Source organism: Pan troglodytes, chromosome 7 (genome assembly GCF_028858775.2).
Source record: "Pan troglodytes isolate AG18354 chromosome 7, NHGRI_mPanTro3-v2.0_pri, whole genome shotgun sequence".
Taxonomy (NCBI): Eukaryota; Metazoa; Chordata; class Mammalia; order Primates; family Hominidae; genus Pan; species Pan troglodytes.
The window spans coordinates 58543933-58567682 of NC_072405.2; the positions used below are offsets into that span (position 1 = coordinate 58543933).

At 35.5% G+C, this 23750-nt stretch overlaps 1 protein-coding gene and 1 pseudogene across 6 annotated transcripts in view; both read left to right on the forward strand.

Annotated features, from left to right (window-relative positions):
- Positions 1-23750, forward strand: part of SNTG1 (syntrophin gamma 1) — an 869847-nt gene that overhangs the window by 55965 nt on the left and 790132 nt on the right. The window lies entirely within an intron of this gene.
- The window catches only part of LOC129135711 (uncharacterized), a 93084-nt pseudogene continuing 69334 nt past the window's right edge, over positions 1-23750 (forward strand).

The window sequence follows — 23750 nt, forward strand, 5'->3', positions numbered from 1 at the left end:
GATAGCATTAGGAGATATACCTAATGTTAAATGACGAGTTAATGGGTGCAGCACACCAACATGGCACATGTATACATATGTAACTAACCTGCACGTTGTGCACATGTACCCTAAAAGTTAAAGTATAATAATAAAAAAAAAAAAGAAAAGAGTCTGGCTGAGGTCCAGATGAGATGAAATTTACTGCTTCACTTTGGTGAGTCTTGGCTTTCATTAATATGCATCAGTGTATCTTTTAGAATTAGAAATATTTGAAGCAAGGAATAAAAATGAAAACACAGTATATACTGAAGAAAAGAGTATTCCTGTTCATTTGGCATAGATCAAATCAGTTGAACTTAGAACTGTAGAATAAAATTACAGATACAGAGGTCAAGAAAGGAATATTTGGAGAAAATAAAAATGAAAACAACAATGATAAATTCGGATACCATTTGGTAACATATAGAATTTCATTTCAACAAAACATACTTCTACAATGCTATAGTAACGACATTAAGTTCTGTGTTTTCATTCAAATTAAGTAAGAGAAGATTCTTGATGCTAAGAATTCTACCTTCTTAGTGGAAATCATATAAATATTTTACCATAAGCCCCAATTTTTTATGTCGTTAGAATGTTAGGCTGTTTCCTCTTTGAATTCATTAAGAGTATTCATCATTTCAAGTTTTCACTTTTTTATACTAGGAAGTATGCTGTTTTCCAAAGAGAATGCATGTAAGTTACAAAATTTCAAATCATCCAGCTTCTTTATTTTCCTATCTGGAAGCACAAGCCACAACTCCATTAGCAAAACATAGTAACGATAGCCCGATAAAATTAATTCCCAAAAATTACCTTAGAGTTTTAATCTTTTCCAAATGGAGGCCAATAAAATACAACAGCCACAATAATATTCCATTGATGAGCGCCAATACCTTCCTAGCCCTCCATGTTGTAGCGGGTGCCTTCATATATTTTATTTGCTTCTTTGGACTTCTCAAATATTCCATGAGATAAAGAGTTAAAGCATGATTAAAACATCTGTTTTCCAGAAAAGGAATCTATATGCCCAAGGGCACATAGTTAACATATGATGAAATCATCTTCAGGTCTTTCACTTCAAGTTCCTTGCTCTTTCAACTATTTCTCAAGACGAATGCAAAAGGGGTTATTTTTCTTTTGGTGTCATAAGAGAGCCCTGGCCTGGCCTAGGAATTGGAAGAACATAGTCCTCAGTGCCAGATCAGTGATTTGTATAGGCTGTGTGACCTTGTGGTTCCCTACATCAACTGTAAAATGAAGGCCCTGAACTAGATCATTTTAAGTACTTACAGCTATAAAATCCAACGACTCTATTTAAAATAATGTAAGAAGCTTAAGAAAAATTGCATCTATAATAAGTTTTATTGCTGAAAGTTTTCCAGAATGTATCCTGCAAACTACAGTGCCACATATGTTAATATATATATTATGGCATAAAAGAATCTTGTGGGTAATTGGTTTTGGGAAATGTAGAGTAAAACAAAATTAGTCATAATCCCTTTATGGCAGAACTTCTCTGTGACTAACTTTCCAATTGCGGAGTGAAACTAGAGAAAGAACATGGAGAGTGCACAGGTCCAGGCAGGGTCCATGGACACGTCCATGGAAATGATAGTCCAGGAAAGGTTCTCTGAGAAAAGCTGTTATGTCCAAACTGTCAGTGATGGTTCTCAATGGGCGAATCATGGCTCTCTTCCAAATGGACCTAGAGGTGGCTATGGGCTGTGTACTTAAAGACATATTTGGCGGAATAAAATTAAAAGAAGTTTCTTAATAAATATAACTGCAAACTAAACTTTTAGACTGCCTTAATTCATAATCACCTCAACTGCCAAGATTATTTAGCAATATTCAATTGATTTTTTCATTCTTCTTTACCTATAGTAGTGCTGGATAAAAGGATTTCTGGAATTTCTTAGAATTTCATATTAAGAATATCCAATTATCTTTGCCTTAGTATGCTTGTTGATGTTGGTGATATGATACAAAGCTATTCAAGGAAGCTTCCTAAGGTTCATGTTTCGATTAATCGCCACAACATGCACAGCAGCGCATGCCTTCAAGATCATTGGAGCTGTGCAGGGTTGTCAAATTGGCATGCAGTCTCTACAATCTGATAAATTTTTTTTCTTATTACTGTTTTCAGGATGAGAATATGAAGCTGATCTGAATGCTTTTGACATCCATAGGACTTGCAAGATAGCTCTCCAATAACTATAACAGACAGGTTCTCTATACACATAAATCATAGGTAGTCCACAAGAAGGGGACTCTTATTTTCAGTCCGAGGAAAGATTTCTCCTGTTTTAAAACAATATGACTGTGTGCCTGCAAGACTCACAAAACATATATATGTGTGTGTGTGTGTGTGTGTGTGTGTGTGTGTAAAGGCTCCATTCTTGATATATAATTTTAACAGTTTTTGTCTTAGAGACAAATTAATGGGATTGAGAATTTGTTAAATTGACTTTTCTTCAGCACTTTTTCCTACTTATTTGTTTATTTTCATGTTGGTGGTGAATTACATGAAATTGACTTTCATTTATTTTTTTCAGTGAACAGCTAGTTTTACAAACTACATTTGCTCCGTGAGTTAGTTATTCTTATTTTTATTTCAAAAACTGTGATGGAGAAAGAATTGGAAAGAAGACCTACTACCATTCTTGGCAACTATTACTAATTTTGAGATGCTTGTCTCAATTTACCCCAGAAGCAATGTTCATCCAGAGGTACCTTGCAATCAGTGATACATTTAATTAGATCCTATATCTTTTTTGAGAAAAGCAAGGCCTGATGTGAAGGCTCAGTGTGTGTATATTTGTGTGGAAAATGGAAAGAAATAGGAAAAGAAGTTTTTTTGTTTCATAAAGTGATATTTATATGAAATTATATTAGCTAAGTGCCTCAGACACAAACAGAAAGGATTGGATGGCAAGTCATCCACTTATTCTCTGTGTTTTTGCATTTTTGTATTTCTTCTAAAAATGTACATATTGCCTGATTTCTGCCAGGTTGTGGGGCTGAATAAGCAGATAGTTCCCTAGTTTCATGAAACTTTCATTGGAGTGTTTGTGTTTGGGAGGATAGGAGGAACAGGAAATAAGAAACAGAAATAGCCTGTGGAGTGTTCCTGAGTGTTTGGCACAGAATATTTAAATGTCATGCCAAAAGAAAAGTGTCTTAAATTTGTCCAGGGAAGCCTGCTCTGAGGAGTGAATTTTAAACTGAGATGTAATTGACAGAGCAAAACCAACCATACCAGGATTAGAAGAGTTAACAGCAGAGCGGAGGTGCCCAGGTAGGAGTGAGCCCACAGGTTAGAGGAAGCAAGAGAAGGGAGCTCTGAGTCCTGATCATGCAGGATATTGTAAAGCCAAGGAGAGAAATTTTGCTTAAATTCTGGGTACAATGGGAAGCCACCACCATATTTTAAGCAAGACTAAATGGCATGCATTTTTTGATTTTGAAGAGATCATTCTGGCTACTATGTGCAGAAACGAATCATAGAGGAAAGCAGCTCAGAGACTGGAGGTGGGCTTGTCTCAGTGACCATGGGCAGAGGCTGACAATTTACAGCAGGAAGTGCTTGTGAGAAAAAAATGGATATAGTTTAGACTTTGATTCCATGTTTTAATAACGAGGTGTGGGAAGGCACAGTCCTTGCAACTCAATTCAAAGAGAAGAGCAACCAGTCTGAGAGGGAAGGTGGGTGGGAAGTGGAGAGCTTACAGAAGTGTCTGCAAGATGAAGTAAGGATGAATGACAAGTCCTCTCAGCAAGCCAAAGCACACTCAATAGATAAAAATGGGCATATGACTGCAAAGCATGTTTAACTTCTTGTGCTAGACCCATAAATAATTTAGACTGTTTTTTTTCAGAAATTAAAAAAAAATCAGGCAAAGCAATTAAGAAAATGTAGGGACTGTGCTTTTTTTCATTCCCATTTTGAACGCAGTGCTTTGTTTGAAACTAGGAAGGATATGAAAGGTTGTTTTGAGAGTGCTCCATCCCAGAGACCTGTGCAAGGTCACCTCCATCTCTGAAACCCAGCCCAGTGCTCTTACTAGTTAGATCTCATCTTTATATACTGAATTCATTATTTTTATCTTCCAAGATCAGAACATTTTCAAAAGAAAATTTAAGCAGGAAAACAGAGCAGCAAACAGAAACATCCGAGGGTAAGAGGCTAGGCATGTGGCCTGGGCAAGGATCTCTGAGGGGAAAGATGCCGATGAAGATCCTATTTGTGTTCACTTATCTTTACTCAAAGGAGACAATAAATAAATAAATAAATAAATAAAGACCAGATGCCCTTTTCACCCTATCTTACATTCATTCCTCTTTTCCATTGTCAATCCTGTCATAGGCAGAAGATGGAAAGGGGAAGGCTTCATAGCAAGAGCTGATCAAAGATAAAGTTAGAAGGTCAGAAGACATGCAGCCTCTGTAGTGGAGATGTGGCACCACAAACACTGCTTGGGCGTTAGACGGTCTTCAGTTGGCTTCCCAAGAAAGCTGTTTACTAGATTTGTGACCTGGGGAAATCCTTGGAGCCTCAGTTTTCATATCTTCATAAGGGGAAATAATAATAATACAGATGCCTGGAGGATCATTTGTGAATACCTGCAAAATATTTCCCACGGGGCCTGTTGCCAACCCAGCTCACAACCGTCCACTCAACCTAATGGACGTTGGGATGTTGAAATGCAGGTCACTATTTTCTTCAAAGCCCTTTCTGCCTTTCTACAGTAAAGAGATGCTGGGATATGAAAGAGATTTGAAACAACTAATTCCCCAACTTAGACTAGAATGCACTGAAATAGAGAGAGAGGGAGAGAGAAAGGGAGAGAGAGAGAGAGAGAGAGACAGAAGGAGACAGAAGAAAGGGGGAAGAGGAGAGGAGAGGGAAGAAGAGAACAGGGCTAGAATGGAATGAGCTAGTCAGGAGCTAATTAATGACCAAAGATGAAGAAAAGAAAGCAATGCAAACAAATGAAAATGCAGCCAAGGCAGAGCACATTGGATAGGAATATACTTAACAGAGAAGTGTCTTGCTGTTGTGCAGGCTTCCTCAATCTAAAATAGCATGTGTGGCCTTCATTCATGGCCACGATCACTGAAGTGGCTCTGAAGTGTCTTTGTACCTGTAAAAATGGGCTTGTTTTGATTTTTTGAACATACAATTAAAATTGTTGTCTTTATTGTAAAGGCCCATGTTTCATTTAATAGTCTACCAGAAGTATGAGGACATCACTTAAAAACACTTAAATTAGAATGAAATAGTAATACAAATAAAAATAAGAAAAACAGCCATTTTATTGAGAGTTTAGCTGAGTTGGGCAGTTACTTGTTTCCCTCATTATCTAATGTTGAACTCCAGGTAGCAGGTTCTATATTTCTGTTCATTTTAGAAATGAGGAAATGGATGTTTAAGAAGTTGAGTAACATCCGAAATATCTTCCGATTATTAGCTGACTTCGGGATTCAGTCCTGGGTCTGCCTGACCCTAGACGTCAGTGTCACTAACCACTATGTTAGGAAGAAAATATAGGAGATATGGATGAATAAAGGTAATCTTCTTCCACACTTGGGTAAAATCACAAGCTTGGGAGAATTGACACCATAATGTAGGAATTCTTCCTTGGACAAGCTGAAAATCATTCTATTTCGGTACATTAAAAGCCTTCACACTGTTAAGATTTTGGAGAAGAATGAGCGAATTTGGTAGTGTAACTAGCAGGCGGGGAAGGACTGTCCCTTATGGCTTGGCAATGAGCAGCAGGGCAGTTCACAGTGGCGAGACGCAGACGCCTTTGGGGCGGTGCAGCCAGAGCGGAGTGCGCCTGGGACTGAGTGTCCTCCTCGGGGACTGCATGGGCCCCGCACCGCCGCCTGCCCCGCGCCACGACAGCCCAGAGCACGGATGGGATGGGCCCAGACTGTCCTACAGCAGTTTCAGCAGGCGAGGGTCTGTCCAGCAGCACCTAAACAGCTTTTGTATGTCCTGTCTCCAAAGTGTGTGGCTCAAAGTCAGGTTCTGTGCTTTTGATGACAATATTTTCTTTGGCTCGGGATCATTTTCATCTGTTGCCCCTTCTGCCCAACCTTTGCACTTCCCCCCGGTCCTCCTCACCCCTTCCCTTCCTCTGCCTGTCTGCACACCAACGTCCTTGGGCTCCCTCATTCTCCAGTTCTTGGCTTGGTCTGACTGGGGACTTCTCACACCTAGCTTGTCGTGGCGCTCTAGGGCCATTGCATCTTGGTTAAAAGGCCTGTCTCTGCAGACTGAAGGCTCTCTGCGGGCAGGACCAGGCCAGTTTGGCTTCTCCCTGCCCGCCCTCGGAGCCTGCTCCAGGTATACTGGCTGAATGTTCTGAGAGACCCGCGGCCCAGGATTGCTGAGTCGCTTATGTGTCCGCTGTTTACAGCTGTGCGTGCGTGTGTGTGCAGGGAAACAGCCAGGCAGATGCACATGGTTATTTATATCTTCAGATTATTTCTGTGAGGAAAATTCTATCCTGGTGAAAGAGCTTGCTGTTGAAAAACAGTAACTGTACCCATATAGACACCACAGTATTCGCTCAATGTATTTGACAGGCACACTCATATTGTCAGGGTAAAAGGAGGCAGCAGCTTCTTTGAAATGCAGGGACAGAGCAAGTGACGAGGAAAAAAACACACAGCAGGTATGTCCACATTGTTGTGCAACCAATCTCCAGAGCTCTTTGATCTTGCAAAACTGAGACAGCGTACCTATTACACATCAAACTCCTCGTTCCCAGTTCTCCTCCAGCGCCTGGCAGCCACTATTCTACTTTCTTTCTCTATGAATTACATTACTCTGGATATCTCTTCCAATTTTTATTATAGCCTGCTTGACGTTGTAAGGAAATCAAATGTTTGGCCCAGTAGCCATTCCCCTCTCTGCTTGCTCCATCACGCTGAAAATCAACTGGTAGCTTCAGCTCTAGCAGACGGAGCCCTGAGCTCTCCTGACTTGCACATGCGCTTATAAGTACACAAAATGCCCTGCTCCCTAGTTTCTGCCTGCACGAGTTCCTCCATATCCCTGCCCCAGGGCTTCCTGCTTTACTTTCTCCTCACATCCCTTCCTGTAGACTCCTTCGCAAAAAAAAAAAAAAAAAAAAAAAAAAAAATTATGTTTGCTTCATGAGCTCCCAGGGCACAGCTTTGCTGTCTCTCAGCTGCCCAGCCGACTCCACTCGCAAGAACAGTGTGTTCCTGAATTTTTTTAATAAAATAAAATAAATTGTACTTTTACATTATACATTATAATTGAGTGTGGTAGAAATAAAATTTAATTTCAGGTACTTTTGATAATGTGGCTCTGGGGTTTTTACTGAAAAAGTAAAAATTCAATAAAAAGTATTCTTTAGGGAAATGTGTTTTTAAGCCTTTTAGACACTTAAAGCTAACTTTTGGTAGGGGTTCATTCACAGACTGTACACTTTTATGATTTCTATTCATATTTTTCTCACTTTTGCTTAAAAAAATCTTTTCTTAGAGAAGAACTGTTTTTCCAATAAAAATGGAATGAATTCCCATACATTAGTCTCTTCTCTGTAAGTGCCCTTCTGAGCCCCATGCACACAGAAGAGAGTGAAGACCAGTGAAGCTCTTTAGGGAGCTAAATAATAGATGCAGATGAGTGTCTAACATCTATACAGACTAGGTTCCTGATAAACATTGAATTGAATCTCCTGGCAGGCCAGGGTATTAATCTGGGGAGAAGGAAAGCCATGTGAGTTAAAAGGGGAAGTATCACAGAACAGAAGCAAACAATAGTACCTGAAGTAACCTTAGCAATAATAGCCTAATAGCAAATGAAGAAAAGGAGAGATGGGAAAAAATAAACTGGCACCAGAGACCCCTGGGAAAGACTCATAATTAGAGGTACCAATAAAGGCAAATGTAAATACAGAGCCTCAGTCTTCTAAGGCCTCAGGCTCAGAAATTTTACCCATGGTTGCTAGACCATGGAAGTCACTGTTTCCTTTATCTTGGAGGCAGGCTAGACTGAAATGATAAAGAATCTGGACTCTGACATTTAGATTTACAGTAGTGCACTATTGTTTGTAAGGGCATTATTGATTAGAGTAGGGCAAAAAGATGGGCCAACATAATTTGTTTTAGTCTATCCTGTATTATGGTTACTTGTTTGTCTGCCACCAACTATGAAATGTGACTTTAGGAAAGCAAATATGGCTATCATTACATCTTGTTATAATAAATGAATAAAAGTGAATCATTTTATCATTTTCAGGTGGTCAATAATAGTTGAAATACTATAATCTTTTATGCATTTTTAAATTTTTATGAAATATTTTCCTGTTCCTCCCCAAAGGCATATAAAATATTTTGCTTTCAATTAAAAAATTAAAAATATTACAAACAAAACAATCCTTGCCCTCTTTGGGCTTTCAGAGTATGTAGACTTTCTAAAAAGTCTTTGTAGTGAAATAAAAAATATTTTAAAAGTTAAATGATGTCTTTAGAATATCTTAATTTTATTTTTTGTTGTTGTGGGTGTGAATATTATTAATTTTTTACCACAGGTCCTTCTTAAAAAAATAACTAATAGATAATAAAATCTATGGAGAAAACAATAGCTTTAAAAATAAAAGTCTTTGAAAAAAATGAGCATGGTTTTCAAATTGACTTGATCCAATCAAACTCTTATGTCTCCTTTAAGTTAAAGATGCTTTCCTAGTTCCACATGAAATCACTTATAAAAAGAAAAAGTACATCTATGCCCTGGAGAATTACTCAGTGAGTATGTCAGATCCTTCAGTTATAATATGTATGGGCACATAAAAATTTATAAGTCTCAGTGGTATGCAACTGCTCAGGTAGTTGGCATCTGAATCCTTCATTTTGAGAGCTCAAAATATTTTGTGAGTTCAGGTGACTTTGACTTCTTCAGTAAATGTTTTTGGCATTTTGGGCCCATCTGCTCCTTGGTAGACACAGTTCTAAACTCTGGAAATACAAAAGAATTCTGATAGCTAATTTTGAATCTTTTCTAAGTTTGAATCCATAACTATATATATTCATTATATATAGTGCAAAATATCACATATATGTATACATGTATACATACATAATGTGTGTGGGTTTATAAATATGAAATTCACCAGGTGCTGTGGCTCGTGTTTGTAATCCCAGCTACTCAGGAGGCTGAAGCAAAAAAAAAAAAAAAAAGTTTGAGCCCAAAACAGTGTGTGTGTGTGTGTGTGTGTGTGTGTGTGTAATTATATTTACTTGACCAAGGACCAAGGATGCTACCTTAACTTGCATTTATCTTTACAAAAAAATAGATGGCTTAACCTAGTATAGTTTAGATCATTCCTAGTTTTATTTTTAGAAAACTAATCAAGTGGATATTTGTCTATTAACACTTATGTCCATGTTTCCTACAATACTCATAGAAGATGTCAGAATACTTCAGAATTAGTATTAAATTGTGAGAGATGGGAACTACAGTAAAATTGATGTAATCCAATTCAATTGAGTTGTAAAGTTATTGATTTTTAAAAAGCATTAAACATTATGCACTGTGTATACTTTTAATACAGTTTTTCAAAGGCTACAGTGCTTGTCTAAAGTTATACCAATGAACCTTTATAAATGCAGTTTCCTCTCATCCCTACCCAAAGGATGCTTCAGGAAGAGGGGGATTTATACCACAGTCATTTCATGGACCGTAAAACCTCAAGTGTTATGCCATAGTTATGCAATCATTTTGATGCTTGACAACTTGTCTTTGATACATAATTATATTATTTGAAACTCAGCTATAACTGAAAAAGGAAAAACATTAACATAGGAACTTTCTGATTAATCATTGTAAAGAGCGAGTTGTCTATTCATCAAGTAAAAGTTTAGAGAATTTGAAGCAAAAATAAAATATCTGCACATTTTTCAAAATTCAGGTAACATCTTTATAAAATTGTGCATTTAATGTGCGTTATGTGTATATATCATTTATACTGCATTCAATAAGAATATCAAATTCAGTCTTTAAACATAAATAATGTGAATTTTATATATTTAAATAATCCTTTTGTTTTGTTTTTTGGATTTCTAAATACAAATAATCTCATTTGCTTTTTATTATTGAGAAATTTATGAGATCACAGCTTACATAACCAAATGAGATAACATGTATAAGAGCACTGAGTGTGGTGCCTAAACACCCAATAATTCACTGCTCTTGCCCTGGATAGCCCTGACTTACCAGCTGAAGGCCAACATGGGTCCTTGTCAGTCACAGCAACCAACAGAGGCCCCCAGAGAGGGCTGGGATGGTGCTGTCTACTTCACTGCCCTGATGCTTTTAAAAGGTTTGCAGAACAGTGGTATAGAATAATCACAGTTATTGAATTCTTGTTTTGCCCCCATTTAAAGTAAGAAGATAATGTTGCTCTACTGAAAATTTGAAACTACGTTTCATTTTATTCATGAGAAAATTCATTCCCAGTGAGATGAATGGGGGGTACTGTTATCCTGTGGCCTTGGTAGGACTTAACTTTCATGGATGTGCCAGTTCAGTTTATTACTCTGAGGCACAATTCTGCCTTGTTCTCTTCTATAGCCACTGTATTTCTTACTATCCATTATACTAGTTTTCTTTTGTGACATTTTATCTTTCAAATATTAGATTAAAAATCCTGTTTGGAATGAAGCTCAAACATTTGGCAATATAGTTCATGCTGTGAGAATTTCTTGTTTTTACTATTTCTAAACAATATATTTCTCTTGGATTGGATGGGGTCAAATATAATTTTTTTATTTTTATTTATTTATTTTTTTTTGGTGAGACAGATTTACTCTTGTTGCCCAGGCTGGAGTGCAATGACATGATCTCGGCTCACTGCATCTTCCGCCTCCCAGATTCAAGCGATTCTCCTGCCTCAGTCTCCCGAGTAGCTGGGATTACAGGCATGTGTCACCACTCCTGGATAATTTTGTATTTTTAGTAGAGACGGGGTTTCACCATGTTGCCCAGGCTGATCTCAAACTCCTGACCTCAGGTAATCCGCCCACCTCGGCCTCCCAAAGTGCTGGGATTATAGGCGTGAGCCACTGCGCCCAGCCTAGATGGGGTTAAATATAAATTATTTCCAGTATCAAATGAATGACTTGAGATATAAAATTTTCCTTAATGTTTTACACCTAAATGTATAACTTATATGGTTCAATTACTTGTATTGTTTGTTGTAAAATCTTATTTAAAAAATAAATGTTGTTTTTAAATTTTATTTAAAAAATAAGATCACTACATTTCATGCAAAGTAAGTTGAAGAATCGATACTTTATAGTAGGAAGAGAATCAGCATGCTAAGTACAGCATGCTAAGTATAGTTTAAGGAATTCTTACATGGCTGATTTCATTAATAAGATGGCACATTCCCCAATATAATAATAGCATTAAAAATGTTTGGCTGGAGGTGTGTCATGGAAAGTAAGTTGTCTCTATAATCTTAAAATTGTAAGCATCTGTATCATAAAGCAATCTGTTCTTCTGTTGGAGTATGTTTGTTTACCTCTGCCTTACCAATTTCCGGAAGGAAAATTGTCTGAAAGTTGTTTTTGGTTGAATTCTAATTAATCAGCTTTCCCTCTGGTGGCCAGGATTAGATTCCTAAGGTACTAAAATGTCATAATAATGAATTGAGAATGAAAGTTTCAGAGGCACAAAGTGATGGTTGAAATATACTGAACATGTTTTAAAAGTGGAAGCAACCACAATGTTTTTTTGTTTGTTTGTTTAATTTTTATTTTTTTGAGACAGGGTCTCACTCTGTCGCCCAGGCTGGAGTGTAGTGGCAGGACCTCCACTCACTGCAACCTCTGCCTCCTGAGTAGCTGGGACTACAGGTGTGCACCACCATGCCTGGCTATTTTTAAGAGAGATGGAGTTTCACCGTGTTGGCTAGGCTGGTCCCAAACTCCTGACCTAAAATGATCTGCCCATCTCGGCTTCCTAAGTGCTGGGATTACAGGCATGAGCCACCGCACCCAGCCTACAATGTTTTAAATCTATTAAAATCAATATTGAAATCACATTTCTTATTATCTCTGTAGAGGATATTAACAATATTAAGTTGTGATACCATTTTGTTAATGTAGATTAGGCTTTTAGTTATAGATGACAATAGAATTTTTTTATCATTACAGTATGAGGGGTTAATGACTAAAAATAGTTCATATAAATTATATTACATACAATAAATACAGTTAAATAAGGCGCATAAACAATGGCAATGCAAGTTTTGATAATCAAATTCACTACTGCAAATAACTCAGCAGAAGGGATGGTTTTCTTCAGTTATTTGGTGGCATATTCTCTCATGATAGGTAATACCAAATTCATGTGATTGTTTTTTAAACTTTGATTATATTTATAGACACCTGTTTGGCATTCATTCCATGATGATAATGATAATGATCTCTATTTGACTTAGTAAATCTGATATGACCTTTATGTTTTATAAGTACATATTTTTCATGTATCAAAGGTTTCGTAGAAGTCTACTTATTAAAAATCCAAATAATTTCTTTTTATAACAAAGACCTATGTGAGATAGGCTTTATAGAAAAGTGTTAGAGTTCTACAAATAAAAGAATTAGGTTCATTTGAATTTATTGAAGTGAACAATATTTTAGTATTAGTTCTATCATAAAAAAACCTAAAAACTTTCAAAGCAAAAGTTGTGCTGATCAGATCTATCGAGGTAAGTTTCTGGCATTATGGTAATGTATAAAATAAAAAAGGGGAAAAATATGCTCAGATCAACAGAAAAACTGCAATAATCTGAATTTCTTGTGCCAAGCAGAACTGTATATATTTTACTTCCACTTTCCCGATAAAGGATCTAATTGGGTCACTGTTCTTCAGATAATGAAGAGTGTTCTACAGTGTAGGTGGAGCACTCATTATGACCCCCTCTCATATGACTGGCCTGAATTGGAGTAAGATTCTAATTATTGATTAAGTCAATTGTGGTTAAGCTGGAGGTATCACACCAAGCAAATCATTGGGATTGTGCAATATTAATGACTTTTCCAATTTCTTGTGTTGCCACTTTTATCAGAATATGTGTACATGATACTCCGTATAGTCCAGATTAAATAATAAACATCTGAGTGGCCATGCCTGTAATCCCAGCACTTTTGGAGTGGTTCATGCCTGTAATGTGGTTCATACCTGTAATCCCAGCACTTTTGGAGGCCAAGGAGGGCAGATTGCTTGAGCTCAGGAGTTGGAGACCAGCCTGGGAAACACCATAAGACCTCGTCTCTACAAAAAGTACAAAAAAAACAAAAAATAGCCAGGTGTTGTGGTGCATGCCTGTAGTCCCAGCTGCTCGGGAGGCAGAGGTGGGAGGGTCACAAGAACCCAGGAAGTCAAGTCCATGATCGTGCCACTGCACTCCACCTGGGCGTCAGAGTGAGCCCCTGTCTCAAAATAGATAAACAAATAAATAAATAAATATGTAAACATAAATAAATATCTGGGTATGGAGAAGAAAATTCTTCTGTAATAGATGCTGAGATTAAAATGCAAGAGTATCCCAAAATTCCTAGCTAGAATGAGCAATTCCATTTGCCCTTAGCTTATGTTGGGAAATGAAAAGTAGGTTATGTTGGGAAAAGTATGACAAATTACATTTTGGAAATTCTGAGTTTGAATAGCATGTTGGTTTCCATGAGGAGATACTTCCAATTAAGTTGAAGTGTCATACTGGACACCAGGAGGGGGAGTAGTATCTAAGCAGATGATGAATATGTAGTGAAAACAATATATATAAGAGTGTCAAATACAAAATCATAGGATGCCTGAAAAATTAAGAGTATAAATAAAACATACAAGAATAAGAATGAGTTAGAAGAATAATTTCCAGAATGGCAATGTGAAACAACCATAAAAATTAAAATTATAAAACAAAAGTAAATAAACAATTATTTAAAGTCTCTGGAAATTATCTCAAAGGCATACTGCAGGATAAGATACACCTAAAAAGAGTCTTCTTGGGGTCACAACAACCTCAAAATCTGTTTCCAAAATCTATTCTTGAAATAGGGCCCAAATTTAATTGGATCAGACAGTGGAACAATTTATGCCCAGAGCATTTTTGAATATAGTGGTGAAATTATCCTGAAATTAGTGGACGCTAACAGCCTGCTATAATATTAGGTCGGTGCAAAAGTAATTGTGGTTTTTTTCCTTTAATTAAATTAACCTTTTTTTTTTTTTTTTTTGAAATGGAGTCTGGCACTGCTGCCCAGGCTGGAGTGCAGTGGCGTGATCTCGGCTTACTGCAACCTCTGCCTCCCGGGTTCACGCCATTCTCCTGCCCCAGCCTCCTGGGTAGCTGGGACTACAGGCGCCCGCAACCATGCCCAGCTAATTTTTTGTAATTTTGGTAGAGCCGGGGATTCACCGTGTTAGCCAGGATGGTCTCAATCTCCTGACCTCGTGATCTGCCCACCTCAGCCTCCCAAAGTTAAATTAACCTTTTATTAAAAGTTATGCCACTACCTTTAATGGCAAAAACTGCAATTACCTTTGCACCAACCTAATATTAGCAATGAAGGAAAGAAAGAGTCAAAAGAGCTCTATTAAAACCATTGATATCCCAGGGTGACTGTACACAGGCTCAAGGCTGTGACTTGTGAGGAGTGACACCAGAGACTGTACATGGCAGGAAAAGAGACTCCAGAGAAATAATCTAACCAAGTAGCTAGAGAGACAGACACAAAACAACAAAATGCCTTGGGATAATGGGGATAAAAATGGGCGTGCAGAGTTGTTACAATATATTATCTAAAATGTTCAATTTTCAACAAAAAAATTAGGACACAAAAACAGAAACTGTGTCCCATACATATGAAATAAACCAAGTTACAGTAACTTCTAGATGTCAGATTTAGCAGAAGACTTCAAAGCAGCTATTATCAATATGTTAGAAGAATTAGTGCAAATGATACACAGAGTAAAGAAGTGTAGGATGACAATGTCTCATCAGGCAGGCAATATAGGTAAATAGAGAAAATTATTTTGAAAAGAATCAAATGAAAATTTTGGAGTTAAAAAGCACAATCAATAATTGAAATGAAAAATATACTACATGAATTCATCAGTAGATTTGAGCTGGCAGAATAAATAATCAGAAAATTTGAAGGTATGTTGCTAGAGATTATGCAATCTGAAGAACAGAGAAAAAGAAACAAAGAAAATTTAATAGAACTTTAGAGAATAACCAATGTGTGAATAATGAGAATGCTTTGCACAAAATACTTTGATATAAATGAAAATGAAGTCACAACACACAAAAGCTTATTAATGCATAGAACTTAAGCACTACATAGAGATAATTTTATAGATTATATGCCTATATTTAAAGAACATTTCAAATGAGTAACGTCGTCTTTTTCATTAAAAAATGAAAAAGCAGCAAAATAAACAGAAAGAAGGAATAAAAAAGATAAGAGAAAAAATATAGTAACAGTAATTTACTATATATTTAAATACAACTGAAAGAGTTATTGGAATGTTTCTAACACAAAAAAGTCATAAATTCTTGAGGTGATGCATACAATTACCCTAATTTGATCATTATAGAGAGCATGCCTATGTGAAAACATCACCTGTACCCTATAAATATATATAACTATTATGTATCCAGAGTCACTAAAAATAAATTTTAAAAAATGTAAAGTAGAAGATATAGAAAATTGGGGAAACCAAAAGTTGGTTCTCTGAAATCATTTTCTAAAATCGACAAACTTTTAGCTGGAATGACCATTTAAAAGAGTGAAGATTCAAATTACAAAAATCAAGAATGAAAGAAAGATCTTAATAATGACCTTACAAAATTAAAGAGAATGATAAATTAGTACCCTGGAAAACTGTATACAAATAAATTCAATAACTAAAATGCAACGAATTAACTCTTAAAAATGATATAAACTATAGAAATTGACTCAAAAAACAGAAAATCTGAATAGATATATAAGCAGTTAACAGATTGAATTATTATTTTGAAAACTTCCAACAAATTAAAGTCCAGGTTTTACTATACCTTTCCCTTCTGGTGAATTTTACCAAACATGCAATAAATAGTCAATATAATTTTTAGCAAAATCTTTCTAAAAACATGGTAAGATGAAACACTTCCCAACCTACATTACGAGGCCAGTGTTACCCTGATGCCAAAAACCAGGCAAAAACATTAAAAGAAAACTATATACCACTGTCTCTAGAAATATAGACACAAAACTCCTTGGTTAAATACTAATGAATCTAAATCAGCAACCTATTAAAAGGAATATGCATCATGAACATGTTTGATTTATTTCATGAATACAAGGTAGTTTTAACATCTAAAAACCAAACAACGTAATATATTGATACAGTAATAAAGAAAATCTGTGTAATTATAGTAATATGGAAGTAATATAAAAGAAAAGCATATCACAAAAGTCAATATCCTTTCATGGTAGAAACACTAAATAAATTAAAAACAAAAGTAAACTTTCTCAATTTGATAAAAAGTATCCATGAAAAACCTATAGCTAACATAACTTATTGTGTAAAACAGAGTATCTTTCCTGTAAGATCAAGAACAAAACAAGGATCTGTGCTCTTGCCACTTCTATGCAACATTATTAGAAGTTCTAGCAAGGGTAGTTAAGGGGAAGAAAAAAGAAATGAAAGAAAGAAATACAACCGTCTCTATTTAGAAATCATATGATCTTGTACATAGAAAATCATAAATTCACCAACATTTATTAAAACTTATAAATGAATTCAGTAAATTATATTTCTATATACTATAATGAACAATCTGAAAATGGAACTAAGAAAAACAATTACAACACCAACAAAAGGAATGTAAGACTGAAACTATAAATAATTGGATGGCAACATGTCCCATATTGATCAAAAGAATTTATACAATCTTTATTAGATTCCAGCTTGGTTACTTATATAATTTTGCAGAAATTGACAATGTGATTTGAACATTCATATGAAATGCAATGGATCCAGAATAACCAAAAAAATCCCCTAAAAGAACAATGTTAGAGGCCTTACAATTTCTTACTTCTTGTATATATGTATTACAAAACTACATAAAATACATAATGTATTACAAAACTACAAAAATCAAAATGGTGTAATATTGGCATGATGATAGACATAGAGGTTAATGGAATAGACTTGAGATTCCATAAATAAACACCTATATTTATGGTAAATCTATTTTCAATTTGTGCACAGGCATTTTAATGGAGAAAGAAGTATCTTGTAAATAAGCAGTGTCAGGACACATGTAAAATGATTAAGTTTGACTCCTTCCCCACATAACAAACATACTCAAAATGGATCATAAGCATAAATAAGGCCTAAAACTACAAATATTATTCTTAGAAGAAAACATAGAAGGAAGTCTTCATGATGGTGTGTTATAGGAAGACTTCTTAGATATGGCCAATAAGCTTGAGTAGCAATAGAAAAAATGGACAAATTGAACTTATCAAAATAAAAATCTTGTGTTCTTCCAAAGACACCATTAAGAGAATCAAAGCGCAGCCTAGAAAACTGGAAAAAGTGTTGGCAAATTATGTATCTGATGATAGACTTGTATACAGAATACATGAAGAGCTTTTACAACTCAATAATAAAAAGACAATAATTTAACTTAAAATGGACAAAGAGTCTGAACAGGCTCTCCTCCATAGGAGGTATGCGAATCAACAATAAACACATGAAAAAGATGATCAACATCTTTTTACCTGCCAGTTGCAAATCAAAACCACACAATTAAATGGCATTTCATATACACTAGGATGCCTGTGATCAAAAAGAAAGGTAATAGAAAGTGTTGATGGGGATATGAAAAAATTGGAGCCCCGATGCAAGGCTGGTGGGATTGTAAAATGGTGCAGCCATCTGTGAAAACACTCTGGCCGTTCATTAAAGTGTTAAACTGTGACCACACAACCTAGGAATTCTACTCCTAGGGTTATACCTAAGAGAAATAATAACATAACATTTATCCATACAAAAACGTGTACAGCATTATTCATAATAGCCAAAGGGTGAAAATAACCTAAATATCCATCAACTGATAAAGAGATAAACAAAATATGGTACATTTCTATAATGGAAGAATATTTGAGAATAAGAATAAGAAATAAGAATAAGAAAGAAGAAAGTAATAATACATGCTCTATAACTGAGATGAGCTTTGAAAACATTACGCTGTTGAAATAATCCAGTTACAAAAGAGCACATATGTTGTGATTCCATTTATATATAATGTCCAGAATAGGCAAATCCATAGAGACAGAAAATAGGTTCGTGGTTGCCAGCATATGGGGTAGAGAAGAATGGAGTATGAATGCTTGTGAGTACTTCTCTTTGGTATGGTGGCATGTTCTAAAATTAGATAGCTGTGATGTTTGCACAACTGTATAAATACTACAAACCAATGAATTGTGGCATTTAAATTGGTGAATATTATGGTGTATAAATTCTATCCCATTAAAGCTGTTAAAAAATAATGTCTTAAAGGAGAATTCTTAATGATTTCTCCTCCTGAGCTCTCATTATACTGTACTGTTTCCACACCTCCCTTACAACATGTCTTCCTTTGCGGGAGCAGAACTGGAACACACCGGAAACTTATACGTATCTGACCCATATTTTTGGAGCTATGTAACATAGATTTGTAAATAGAAAGAGACTTTCCAAATTACATTATTGTATTGTAATAGTTTTCAGAATAAGAATGTAAGAAGTTAAAAAATATTCAGAAATGGTGTCACGTTGTATAATAGGTCAAGATGTGTGGGAGAAAAAAGTAAGAGAGTAGTGAATAAGCAAGGTCTACAGGGACTAACTGTACCTCCATTTGTAGCAGGTCCACCACCGGGCACTAACTTGGCAATTTTGCATATTAAGATTTGATATATTTTACATATTAGGATTTGATATATTTCTTAAATTTGGGGAAGATTTTTTATTTCAAATGTAGTTTGAAAACTATTGTTTTATTACATAGGATTTTCTACAGAAATTTGCACACTTGATTTGAAGCAAGTTAACTTTTCTATTATTAGAGACACTTCATAGTTAACTAAATCTTGGTGGGTATAAGCCTTAAGTGCACACAGGGAGCCTCAGCAAACTTGTTACCTGGAAACTTAAGTGCACACAGGGAGCCTCAGCAAACTTGTTACCTGGAAACAAACTCCCACACATCTGCATTGACAAATGGGTAGTGTTGGAAGAAACTTAAATTGCCTTTCATGATAGTGCCTACTATCAGCAGAAAGGGGGAATTCTAAGAAGCATGCTTGTCCTGATTAAATGCTTTGCCATCACTGTATGGGTGGAAGTGGGTTTTATTTAGTAATGGACCTCTTGAGAACAATTATGTTTTATGTATTGCTTTAAGTATTAATTTATAGACATAGTTCAAAATATAATGCTGAAAGTGTATTCTTAGTAAAGTGCTCACACATACTAAAATCACCTTTATTAGAATGACACTAGTGATAATTATATTTTGATTTTGCATTTGTTCACTTTCTTGGCTAGAGATTAAATACATGTTGATAGTGGAAGTTGAAAGCAAAGTATTATTTCTGCAGAAATATGTAATTAATAAATGCCATTTACATGTTTTAAATCTTTTTTTGTGGAAAAAAACACTAGTCATTGCATGCATGCTTATATGTATACTTAAAATTATCATATCTTTAAGAAGTTCAAGGAGAATGATACATAAGGGTTTTATTCACCCAAAAGGTGGGAATAAGACTTTTCTCTGGGCTTATTTTTCCCACCACATGCATGGGAGTACTGGCAGGTGCAAAGCCCAGAGTAGGGTCAGGGCCAAAGCGGGAGGGGGGCACTTTACAAGGTTCTCTACATATGATTCTTTGACACTCACTCTATTTATTTCTTTTTTTTCAGTAATAGCTTTTATTTAAAAATTTTTCTTCCTCTGTTGTAAATTTTCTGAGTTTTTTTTTTGTCGTTGTTGTTGTTTTATTTTTATTTTACTTTAAGTTCTGGGATACATGTGCAGAAAGTGCAGGTTTGTTACATAGATATACATGTGCCATAGTGGTTTGCTGCACCTATCAACCCATCATCTAGGTTTTAAACCTCACACACATTAAGTATTTGTACTAATGCTCTCCTCTCCTTCCCTCCCACACCCCGAAAGGCCAAGGGTGTGTGATATTCCCCTCCCTGTGTCCATGTGTTCTCATTTTTCAACTCCCACTTATGAGTGAGAACATATAGTGTTTGGTTTTCTGTTCCTGTGTTAGTATGCCAAGAATGATGGCTTCCAGCTTCATCCATGTCCTTGCAAAAGACATGAACTCATTCTTTTTTACAGCTGCATAATATTCCACATGTGTATGTGCCACATTTTCTTTATGCAGTCTACCATTGATGGGATTTTGGGTTGGTCCCAAGTCTTTGTTATTGTGTTCTCTGGGATTTATGTTGAAGAGTGGTGTTGATTATTGAACGAATGAAACATTATAACCATTATATTCCTGTTGAAAATACCTTTGAATTCTTAAGCATGTAAACATATGGGGAAAGTTCTCTTCCTCTCAAATCCTTTCTACCCTCTACCTTTAACCTTCCAGTCCCTCAGGATATCCATTATATAGTCTGTAGTTTATTGAATTTTACTACAAGCCTTTTCAGTGTTTTTAAATTGTGATGGGTGTATATGTGTACATACAAGTATATGGATATACCTATAAAACTTATTTCCTGTAGTATAATATGCTTTGTCTTAGTATAATTGAGACATGAAAAAATAAATTCTTCTTTCCTATTATCCACATGATATTGGGTATAATATTCAAGATTATTATTTTTATTATTCTTTTTTTTTTTTTTTGAGATGGAGTCTCACTCTGTCACCCAGGCTAGAGTGCAATGGCCCAATCTTGGCTCACTGCAACCTCTGCCTCTTGGGTTCAAGTGATTCTCCAGTCTCAGCCTCCATAGTAGCTGGGGTTACAGGCACCCGCCACCATGCCCGGCTATTTTTTTTTTTTTTTTTGTATTTTTAGTAGAGATGGGGTTTCACCATGTTGGCCAGGCTGGTCTCAAACTCTTGACCTCAGGTGATCCAGCTGCCTTGGCCTCCCAAAGTGTTGGGATTACAGAAGTGAGCCACCGTGCCTGGCCAAGATCATTATTCTTATAATGGAACTTTATAAAGAGCTATGTGCTGAATTGTAGTAACCCAAGAAATACGGATTCATGGCTTAAAAAACTGTTAAATATTATGTAATATAATCCCCTCACTTTGACTATAGCTACTCATTTTTTTTTTCTCTGAACCTAAGAAACATCCTCATATAATGAGATGAAAGATGACAATGTTTTATGTAGGAAAAGTCAGGAACATAATAAGACACTGAATGGGCTAAAGGGTACCTCAAAGGTAGAGAATTAAAGATAATGGCTACTTTTTCATTTCATTTAGAATCATCCCAGATCTTAAAATGTAGTAAAGGACACTTTATTATTTCAATGCCCTCATGGGTCTTATAATTAACAGAATGTAAGTGCTAGGAAAAAGTGTTGTAATTACATAGCCAAATCACCTCATAATTTAAATAACAATGTTGAGGTCCAATGGTAAGATGATGTGAACTTGGCCTTTTCTTTTAACATGTGAGAATCGAGAGATTGTGAAAGACTAATGGAAATGAAGATAATAATGAAATAAGAGAAGAAGAAATAATCAGTGAACAGAGGTTTCAAAAATTCTGGAGTGAATAAAATCCTGAACTCTGGTGAAGAGTTCAACATTAAGATTGGCAAGGCCACTCAATGGAGTGTGAAACAGAAAATGAAAAAAAGAAAGGACAGTTGCAGCTATAGGAATATTTGTGGGAGTTTAGATTAATGTTGATGTTATTTTTAGGTGGTTTTTTAAAAGAAAAATACAAAATAAGGCTATTTGCTGAAAATAAATCAGGTGGCCAGAAGGTTATGTTTGAGAATAGAGAAATTGTTCTGAATTCTTGTCTACTGAGAACTGGAGAGAGTATTGACATAGAAGGATTAGTGGGAAGAGCTAAGAACCCAGTGGAGTCTGGCATTCACAAGACAATGGTAGCACTGATGTGTGCATTTGTTTAATTTTTCTCCAATAGCATTCAGCAGTTCAAGGTTTTTGCAGAGCTGGCAGAGAATTCGGATTTATTCAGGTGAGGTCCCCCACACACAAAGTAGCAGGTCAGTGTAAAAGAAGAATACTGCAGTGAAAATGTTCAGGATATTGACAGAGTAGGCCTTGGAATCTCTGCTCATTAGAGAGAGAATGAGAAGTCAGCTCTAGAGGAGCACACCTTCTGTGGTGTCTGTGTGGGTCACCCTCCATGCCTTATGCTCAGGCAGGGCTCATTGCCTTGTCAATAAATCCTCATTTTACTCTGTCACTTACATACCATTTATTCAGCTTTGTATTAGCTGATTGCAAGATACTCTTATGCCCTAAAGTTTTTTCTCATTTGATGCCTATGCATCCATATCTTTAAGCATAAAAACTGGGTATGTTTTAATGAATCTATAACTTCATGCTGATAGCCAGGGAGTAGAACTAGAAGGAAAAACTGCAAGTAGAACTCTCAATTTTATGGAAAAAGATGAAACCTTAGAAATTAGTTACTGTAAACTAGAAAATATATGATATTTACTTTTATTATTAAAATTGAATTTTTTGGTTTGTCTTTTTTATTGCCATTTTAGAAAACTTTCTTCATCCTTCCATTTTCTCAGATTTATATATAAAGCTAAATAAGATAGAAGGTTTAACGAATAATACTGCTTGTTTTCTTCTGAGATGATATGATTTTTGTAAGAGAGGAGAAAAGGCCAAATCACCAAATAACTTGCATTACAATTCTTGGAAATAAGGATTGTACCACTCATTATTATTCAATAAGTGTATCAAGGTAAAAAATTAAAGAAGAAACAGTAAGAAGCTTTTTTTTTTTTTTACCTCCACAATGTTTGTTGAAACATTATTTAAAGAAAGAGCACTTCATTCTCCATGTCCTTGCCTTCTCCTTTTCCTTCAGTTCTAATTTTATCCAAAAGCCTCATACTGCATCTTGGAGAGAAATATTTTGTCACCATAAAGCTTGGAATAAGGACAAGCTTAAAATACAGAATATACTTTCTAAAAGGACTTCTTAAAATACTATACATTAAAATAAATTTTATTTGAATAAATGACCAATTGCCAGTCCAAATGTTTACTTACAGTATCTATACTGTCTGGCAATTATCTAGATAGATATGCCAACACTTTTCGCTACTTTGTCCCATCAAAAGGGTTATTGTTCTAATAACTATCATTTCACAGACCTTGAATTTTTAACATCCGGGACCTTCATATTAACAAGGAACTAAGAAAGTTTCTTGCTTTCTGATACAAATTCCAAGATAGAAGCTCATATTACATAGTTTTTAGATTGTGGCAATCCTGGAATAATTATAATTGCATAGCCAAATCACTTCATAACTTAAATAAGAATCTTGAGGTCCAATAGTAAGATGATTTGAACTTGTTTTATGCTATTTAATAGACTTATTTTATCCAATGTCTGTGTAATGAGTGGCACACCTAGAATATAATTAGCTT